Genomic DNA, 6,000 nt, shown 5'->3' with positions numbered 1-6,000 from the left:
TAAACAAATCTCTCTCATTTTTTCAGACTATGGACATAAAATATATTCCATGAATTCAGGATTTTTTCGTGATCTCAAATCTATTCTATAGAGGCAATGACATTAAAAAAATCACTGCGTGGATTTTTTTTTTTTAAGTATCCAAAACATTTCTAAGGTAGCTTTTATGCATCCTTCGTGGTGTATCCAGAAAACATGGCAGTGGAATATAATGGTCATTTTGAGCAGTCTTTCAGGGTGTATGATGCAACTTGATCCTGCTCTTACCATGTATAGATAATTCTGTTTCCCCAAACTCATGCTAACGGAAATGAAAAATTATTTGGAAACAAAACCATAGCATATTTCATTTTGCTTTTAGAAGAATCTTCCCTCTGTCACTGTCGTTACTTTCCAAACAATGACAATTTTCCGCTGTGACCCTGAACTATGCTTTAATTTTGACAAATTGTGTTTTCAAGGGGGAAAATGCTCTGTTAGACTCTGACTAGTTCTGCATACTAGAGATGAGCAGATGGAAGGCTACTTGTACTACTCCCACCAGCAGTGAGATTCAGGGGGTTGATGCTTTTCACTTCCCAGGAATTTTTACTGGCTTCAAATTTTTCTCCTCCCACTCTCAACCCTCAATCCTCATTGGGGCTGAAACCAGCCTTCCCTCCTGTTTTTCAGATCTTGTTTCTCAGTAATAGTTAAAAATACTCCCCACCTGAAATAAGAGCTAGGATTGACCCCAGGATACACCGATGCTTGTATTTCTTTTGTAGTGTGCATCCAGAGCTTTCTAAACAGCTTATGAATGGATTAAAGACATTGACATATCTAGGAATATCAAGTAAAAGACTGCTATTTTACCTGTATAAAAATCAAATTTTAAAGTAGTTTGGCAACTCACTTATGACCATCAGCGTGCCAAGACTGGAGTGGAGATTGAAATCCAAATTTTACATGGCTGAGGGCAGATTATTCATGCTTGCTTGAAGTATTTTCTCTCTTAAGTATTAAGGCTATAAAACTATTATGGACTTGTCCTAAGATGACTGTCTCTTCCATGCCCAAATAATGTAGTGCCTTAGTGCCCAGGTGTCATTTGTTAGGGAAATTGAAAGGATATTTTGAGCTGCAATCTGTTCTTTTCAGGCTGCAGGCATTCGGTGCTAAAAGCCCTGCTGAACAGGCAAGTGCTTCAGTGAAAGGAATAAAGCCTGGATCTCACAAAAAGCTCCAATCATAAATAAAACCTTTTTCTACAAAGAGCCTGCCACTTTCTCGTGAGAAATACCCGTTGCGCTGACAATGCTTAAGTGCCGCTGCTCCCCTGTTTTGCAGCTTCCTGAATGCACTGAAATCATGCCTCTGCTGGAAAGGACCGGCGGCCTGGCTGTAAGGGAGCGGCAGGCGCGGCGGTGCTGCTGGAGCTGGCAGAAGGAGCAGCAGCAGTCTCCCTCCCAGCGCCGCCTCCGCCTCCCTGCCTCCCCGTGCGCGCAGCGCCGCCGGCCGGGAGCAGCCCCGCCTCGCCAGCTCTTTGCCTCGGAATCCGGCACAACTCTTTCCGAGAAGCAAGAGCAAAATGTAGGGCCTGGAAATTATTCATATACAGAAGAAAAACAAACAAACAAACAACTCCCCCTCCAAAACAAAAAAACAACAACACAACACCACAACAACCTGCCCCCCAAACATGCCACGTTTAATTCAGTAAATGCCCCCTCCCTTGTGTCATCATACTGGCTCCACAATTACTTATGGATTCCCATCCAAGTTTTTCACATTCAAAAGGAGTTTAAAAGATAAGTAGGTAGTTTAAGCTACAGTTTTGAAGAAATAATACAGTACTGGGATCTCAAATTTGTCATAACTGAGTACCACAACCCGTCCAGCCATCTAACTGAAAACATCATGACTCACATCTCTGGACAGCTTGTTCTCACCTAGAAGACAAAAGTTTTCCATGGGCATCTGAAGTAGTAGATAAGTAAATACTGTATCCTGCTAATATTTCCAATATTAGCTAATATTGCTAATTTGAACTCCATAATGCCTCAGAAACCACCTTTTGCTCCTGAGGTTAAAGCTAGCCATGCTGAGGATGAGGCATGGAGCTGAGCTCAGTGTGACCTAAAGCTGAGCTCAGTCTTTCAGGACTGAAGATTATTTTTTTCTTTTGTATCTGGACCATGTTTTTAAAGCTTTTGCAGTGACTGGGTGTCAGGTATCCACTAAAGCTGCTCTCTCACTCCCCTCTGGACCTGGATAGAGGAGAGAAAATATAATGAAGGGCTCATGAGTTGAGATAAGGACCAGGAGAGATCACTTACTGATCACCATCATGGGCAAAACAGACTCAAAGTGGGGATATTAATTAAGTTTATTATTAACAGAATCAGAGCAGAAGAGTGAGAAGTAAAATATATCTTAAAAACACCTTTTCCCTACCATTCCCTCCTTCTAAGCCGTACCTCCTTCTCCCCGGTAGTGCAGGTAGGCAGGGAATGGGGGTTATGGTCAGTTGTTTCCACTGCCACTCAGGGAGAGAAGTCCTTCCCCTGCTCCCCGTGGTGTTCCTCCCCTGGGAGACAGTCCTTCATGAACCTCTCCAGCCTGAGTCCCTCCCAAGGGCAACAGTTCTTCACAAACTGCTGCAATGTGGGTCACTTTTCCATAGGGTACAGTCCTTCAGGCACAGGCTGCTCCAGCGTGGGTCCCCCACCAGGCCACAAGTCTTACCAGGAGAACCTGCTCCAGCGTGTTCTCCTCTCTCCATGGTCATCAGGTCCCTGCCAGGACCCCCATGGACCTCCCACGGGGCACAGCCTCCTTCAAGCATCCCCCTGCTCCAACATGGATGTAGGTGGATGTAGGTGGACCTCCGAACCTCTGTGGCCCTCCGTGGGCTGCAGGGGCACAGCTGCTCCACCATGGTCTGGACCATGGGCTGCAGGGGAACCTCAGCTCGGGTGCCTGGAGCACCTCCTCCCTCTCCTTCTCCGCTGACCTTCGTGTCTGCAGACTTGTTCACGTGTTCTCACTCTGCTCTTCTCTGGCTGCAATTCTCATCTGAACAATAGCTTTTTTTTTATTATTTCCTTCTTAAATATGTTACCCCAGAGGCATTACTATCATTCCTGATTGGCTCAGCCTTGGCCAGTGGCAAGTCCATCCTGGAGCTGACTGGCATTGGCTCTACCAGACATGGCAGCTTCTCACAGAAGTCACCCCTGTAGCCCCCCCACTACCAAAACCTGGCCACAGGGACCCAATAGAGCCTTGTAGGGGATATCTAAAGTTAGGTGGGATGATTCCCATCTCAGGTTTGGGTATGAAAACTTTAGCACAGACCAAAACTGTTTATTTTATCTGGTATCCTGTTGTGTTCTTAGAATATGTTTTTATTCAGTTGTAATTTCATAGGGGAACAATTGCTTCATATGTGTGCAGTTTGTGTTGGTATTTCACTAGTTTGTAATTTTAAGCATTGCCTATTATCAGAGGTAATTCTCACTATAGTACCGTCTCTTCAGGTGTTTGTAATTGTTTGAACATGGGACTGAAATTTTCCCTCTTGGATATATTCTTCAGTTTTAACTTTTGGGAAACTGATAACTAAATTTATTTTAGCTGTTTCAGAGAATAACGCTAAGAAAAGGTGTCACGTACCTGTAAAAGGTCTACGTACTCCTTCTTTTTCAACCTTCTGTACTTTCTCTAAAGAGCAGAAACTCAATGTTGAACTGAAGAATGGCTTTTATTTTAGGGCACACCACTTCTGTTGTGAATGAAAAAAAAACCCACTAATTTGTCTTCCATTTACAAATCTTGGAAGAAAGCACAGTTTAGTTATGACTATAGGGGGCTTGCAAAGGTTTTACAGTTTGATTGAGGATCCCACTTACTCTGAGTACACGAGTACTATCCGCATGGGCTGATATACTATCCCATGTTCCAGTGCAGGGTTGGAAGGTGTTCAAAAGGTTTTGAGCTGAGTTGAGGCTGTGGACCAATATCATAACAGGAAGCTTACTACTGTGCTGTTACCAAGGAGCAAATGTCAACCTAGAGGAGAGAAAAGGGAGCTCAAACAAGAAAGGGAAGGGCATGCATATCACAACAAAGTCTCTGAGTCTGCATTTGGCCTTGAGGCCAACTGACATAGCATAGCTTATTTCTGTATAGCTCCCCTTCCCACCCAGAATAGGATGACCTCATCCAGATTGCTTACTTTGAGTGGTCTCCAGCCATTGCTAAGTGCAGGTTAATTCATTCAGGATAAAAATAATGCTAAGCCTTGTACTGATGGTATACAGAGCTGCACAACAATGCCTTGTGTTTTCTCATGTAGATGAAGCTTCTGGTGGTAGTGACGTGGCAACAGGGAAAACATTCAACGGCTTAATCTGGGAATGTTAGAGAAGATGACCAAGGAAAGGGTCTAAATAGAAAACATAAGACTGAGAGAGAGCACTTAGAGAAATTGCTTACTGTGGATGAAGAGCTTCTGGATGGGGAAGGTTGGGATCAGAAAGTAATTTAATTGCAGTCTTTGTAAACAACAGTATAATTTTAAAATGCTGTATACTCATCTCCTAAACATCTATCAAAGAAAGGGTCCCAGATCTCTATTCTGATACAGCAATAACAACAGTCAGACAGAATGATAATCAGTCTGGGGCTTTGCAATCCCAGATCAGTTTTCATGGATTTTGAAGGACATTACATTCTTGTATTTTTGTAATGATATCAATACATAATGAAACATAAATCATGTGGATATCTCATTTGCAAAAAAAAAAAAAAAAATCAAAATTACATTGTTTGGATTTCTTTTAAGCATATCCTTAGCCTTGCATGTCTTAAATCTATGTGGCATAATTTGTTAACAATTAGAAGTACTGCTAATGTTTACATTTCAGATGTATATTTTAGGCCCCACCTCCCACTTAAACTACAATTCCTGGAGGAATTTTGTTGCATTTTGAAAAGTTCATTCATGATCTCTAGGAGGGTAAATGCAAGGGAGCATTACCATGCTATCAATAATGGTGTGGAGCTGTCCTTTTAGCAGACTCAAAGGTTTACTAAACTAGTGATTAACAACTTCTCTGTTTGCCAAAGGAGAAAAATACAACTAAGACAAAGTGCTTACAGAATCACACAATAGCTAAGGCTTAGATGTTGCGTTGGAGATTGTTGAGACAAACTCTGATGTCAGAGCAAGGTCTGCTAGAACAGGTTACCCAGGACTGTACCCAATCAGGTCTTGAAGATCCAAAGGTGGAGAGTTTGCAGCCTCTCCAGGTAATCTGTCTCAGTGTTTGACCACTTCCACTAAAGTGGTCAGTATTTCTCATATTTACATGGAATTGCTTGTATTCCAATTTGTGCCCATTGCTTCTATTCTGTTCACTGGGCACCATTAAGAAGAACCTCTGACTCTCTTCTGAACTGCCCTCATTGGACATTCATGCACATTTATAAGATTGCCCTCAGCCTTCTCTTCTCCCAGCTGAGCTGTCCCAGCGCTCTCAGCCACTCATCATATGTCAGATGCTCCAATACCCTAAGCATCTTCCTGTCCCTTCCTTGCACTCTCTCCCGACATAGCTTAGTCTCCCAACGTAGCTTAGTCTGACTCTCTCAAAAGCTTTTTTGTTTCAGAGTAACATGAAAGTGGAATAGGGATGGGTGCATCCCAATACCTTTCTTTAAAAGTCTTTCTCAATAATCCTGTTCCATTTTCTCTAGTAGTTTTCTCAAGGAACCTGAATTGTCCTTCACATGCCCATCCTCACACCCAATATAGAGTCATTCTCTTGACACAGTGCAGTATTTAAGAGATCAACCCAATAGCAGCAATGAGATTTCAGGAGTCACTGTGATATCAGAGCTGTAGGATAAATTATCTGTAGAGGAGACGTGGACACATCGTGCTTAGTTGAATTATCCCTGGTGATGTAGCAGCCATACTTAAGAGTTAATTAACTATCACTCTGAACCTATGAG

The sequence above is a fragment of the Manacus vitellinus genome, unplaced genomic scaffold, assembly GCF_001715985.3.
Source record: "Manacus vitellinus isolate BGI_N305 unplaced genomic scaffold, ASM171598v3 scaffold_5_pilon, whole genome shotgun sequence".
Classification (NCBI taxonomy): domain Eukaryota; kingdom Metazoa; phylum Chordata; class Aves; order Passeriformes; family Pipridae; genus Manacus; species Manacus vitellinus.
This window is presented reverse-complemented; position numbering follows the sequence as displayed.